This window comes from Hordeum vulgare, chromosome 3H (assembly GCF_904849725.1).
Source record: "Hordeum vulgare subsp. vulgare chromosome 3H, MorexV3_pseudomolecules_assembly, whole genome shotgun sequence".
In the NCBI taxonomy this organism is placed as follows: domain Eukaryota; kingdom Viridiplantae; phylum Streptophyta; class Magnoliopsida; order Poales; family Poaceae; genus Hordeum; species Hordeum vulgare.
Genome location: NC_058520.1, coordinates 523,698,479 through 523,702,299, shown reverse-complemented (window position 1 = coordinate 523,702,299; position 3,821 = coordinate 523,698,479).

Genomic DNA, 3,821 nt, shown 5'->3' with positions numbered 1-3,821 from the left:
TAGTAAATAATTTATTCGGGGCACTTCTGCAACTCAAATAAAAAAACTAAGAGCAGATGCCAGAAACACAATATGGAGCATGTTGTCAAAACAATTCAGATCAAAAAGATGATCTGGTGATTTTTGGCAATTTTTTCCGTCAAGCAGACATTATCTGTTTCTGGACAGCAAGTCACAATTTTTGAACTTTCTTGCAATCGTTGGCTATAACTTGGCAGAAAGCTTAAAAATAAACATATAATGACGTTGCTACAGTAGTAACAAGCATCAAGACCACTAAAACTTAAAGTAAAAACTAATTGGGTTGCCTCCCAACAAGCACTTTCTTTTATGCCTTTGAGCTAGGCATAATGCAAGAAGATCAAGTATTATCAACTCCAAAATTATAACTTGCCCGAGTAACAGACTCATAAGGTAACTTAATCTTCTTTCTAGGGAATTGTTCCATTCCATTTTTAAGGGGGAATTTAAATTTAATGATTCCCTCTTTCATGTCAATGATAGCACCAACGGTGCGGAGAAAAGGACGTCCCAAAATAATTGGACATGAAGGATCAAATTCAATGTCCATGATAAGAAAATCAACGGGCACACAATTATCATTGACAATAATAATCAAATCATCAATTCTCCCTAAAGGTTTCTTTATGGAAGAATCAACAAGACGAACACCAAAAGAACATGGATCATAAGGTTTCCAATCAAGCATATCATACATTCTTTTGGGCATAACGGAAGCACTAGCTCCAACATCACACAATGCAAAGCAAAATATATTATTCAATTTAATTTTGACCATAGGATCCCAACCATCTTCTAGTTTTGTAGGAATAGAAGTCTCTAGCTTGAGCTTCTCCTCCCTAGCTTTGATAAGAGCATTGGTAATATTCTCGGTGAAGGCAATATTGAGTGTACTAGTGTGGGGGTCTTTAGCCATTCCTTGCAAAAAGGTGATGACTTCAGAAAGACTACAATTGTGAAAATCAATATTATTGCTATTAATTAAAATTGTAGTGTCATCCTCTATGTTTGATTTGCTCTCTATTATAAGAGTTTGACGCCTTCCCAAATTTGGGGACGTTTAGGAGCAACTTCAAACCAAAAATCCCGTGGCTTCCCGATGCAACCATGCCTTGGGCAGAATTATCCATAATGACTAGTATAGTCACAAGGTTTCCTTGTAAAAAGACCCTTAGTGGTAACTCGAGCAATAGAAGAGAAGGTATAATCATTGTTGTTGTGACTAGTGAAGTCACCCAACATGGTGTTCTCAGTGGAACCCATAGCAGCGGCAACAAGCAAGAACAAAGCAACTAATTTTTTTGTGGTTTTTGGTATAAGACTCTGAAGCAGAAACTAGAAAGCAAACTAACAAGACTAAAAAGAAAAAGGAAAAGATAGCGTGCAACTACCCTATCTTGAAGACTGGAGTCCCCGGAAACGGCGCCATAAAACTTTGCTTAATGACGAGATGATGTATATACTTCTCGAACCTCGTGGGTTACCCCAAGTGGAAGGCTGAGATGTAGTCAGCAGCAAGTTTTCCCTCACACGGGAACTGTAAGGTTTATCGAACCAGGAGGACTCCTAGGCTCAACAAGTAGGTGTCTTCCAGCCTGTCGCTAGTAGAAGACGTGGATCTACACACACACACAAATAACTTTACTCCCAACGAGTACAAATAGGTTGTCAATCTCTCCGGCCTTGTAGTTTGCAAAGGATCAAAACACAAGCGGGAAAAGTGATAGTGATTGTAACAGAAAAGTAAATGAAAGTGGTAAATGATGGAGCTGTAAACAATGGTGGTGGTATGGACCGGAGTCACATGATGTTCTCTAGTGATGTCTCTCTCCCAAAAGACGATAAGCAACTATGCTTGGGTAAACAAATCACAGTTGGGCAATTGACAGAATTATGAACGCACCGCAATGCTAATTATGCTACTTGATAGTTAGAGGTTCAATAGTAATGGGCAGTACGTTAAGACAAGTAGACCGTTTATTCATCAACATCTACTTACTAATCATCCACCTAGAGATGTCTATCCAGAACATTTCGCCGGCATTAAGTTGTGAGTCCCACCCAAAGTGTAAACTCAAAGCAACGGACAACTGCATTAACGTACTATGCGTAAGGTAAACAATCCTTGCAACCATGGTCACAAGCACCGTTGTTTCCTTCCTGGTGGCAACAGCACACCCCCTAGTCGCATGTTTCTGTCACTCAAGGTAGACATCGAGGGGCATGAACCGACAATCATGCATAATGCTCCCTCTTGGAGTTACAATCTACTACTTGGCCAAAGCAAATATGAAAGGATAATCAAATATATAACTCATAACAATCTGAACATAATCTCATAATCCATCTGATGACAACAAACCGAGCATAACTATAGCAAGAGAATTACATAGATGCCTTGATCATGTAGGGCAGCTCACAAGGACTAACCATTGAAGCACAAGACTGGAGAGAATACATCACATAGCTACTGGTCATGGACTCATGGTCCAAGGAGGACTACTCACGGTACGTCCGGAAAGCGTACATTACGGTGGAGAAGCTCCCGGTGGTCAATCCTCCCTCGGGCAGGGTGCCTGGAAGAGGTCTCCTGACGCTCCTGATCTCGGAAGCGTTGCGGCGGTGGAACGATGGAGAAATTGGAGATTCTAGAAGTTGTCGAATGGTTTCCTCTCGGAGGACTTAATATAGGCCAAAGGAGGGCACCGGAGGAGGTGGGGCCCACCCAAGCGGCCTCCTGGCGCGGCCTAGGGCCTGGCCGCGCCAGCAGGTCGCCTGGACGGCCCCTGCCCCCTCTGGCCCATCTTCGGTGATATGGAAGCTTCTGTTTCGCTGATTTTTTATATATGTTTCCTGGAATTTTTCGGGCTTCAAAAAATTAGGTAAAAGCCCCTGCAAAATAGACATCAGCAAACAGAAACTGGCACTGGGTGCACTGAGTTAGTAGGTTAGTTCAAATATGTGTAAAATGATATAAAAGTGTAGGAAAACATATAACAATGTCACCCAAAAGATCGTGGAACAAGCAGAAATTATAGATACGTTTGGGACGTATCAACTCGCGACGGTTGGGAGTTGGAGGCGTGTCGACGTCCGCGTGTGGAGGCACATGGCCGCCAGGAGGTGGAGGCACGACGCCGTGTGGGGGTGGAGGCATGCGGCGGCAAGGAGGTGTAGGCGCGCATCGAGACGTAGTGATGGATGAACCAACTAACATCCATCCTCCATGTGGATCTCAATTAGAGGGAGAGAGTGAAGGAAGAGGGGAAGAGAGGGCGGTGCTGGGAAGGAATCGGGAGAGAGGAGAGGGCACCAAGATTTTTTTTCCTTTCAAGATGTATCGGGAAGAGTCGGGCGCTGTGCGAGATAAGTAGTTAGCCATGGACCCAATGAGCGGTGAACCAGCTAGCACCCATAAAGACTATATACACATGTCAGTCCATCAAGGAGTCACGATGAGAACTGGGAATTCACCCGAGCGAGCCTAGCTTAGTAGCTATAATATATTGTTATATTTTTGGGACTAACTTACTTACCTAGTGCCCAGTGCCAGTTCCTGTTTTTTATGTTTCTTTGTTTCGCACAAATTCCATATCAAACGAAGTCCAAACGTGATAAAATTTATGGACATTTTTTTGGAATGTATGTAAGTTTTGGGAGTCATAATCAACGCAAGACGATGCCTGAGGGCCCCACAAGCCAACAGGGTGCGTCCTGGGGGCACCCTGATGGCTTGTGGCCTGCCCTTAAGTCGGCTGAGGCTCTCCTTCCGCCTCAAGAAATATATTTTTACGATAAAA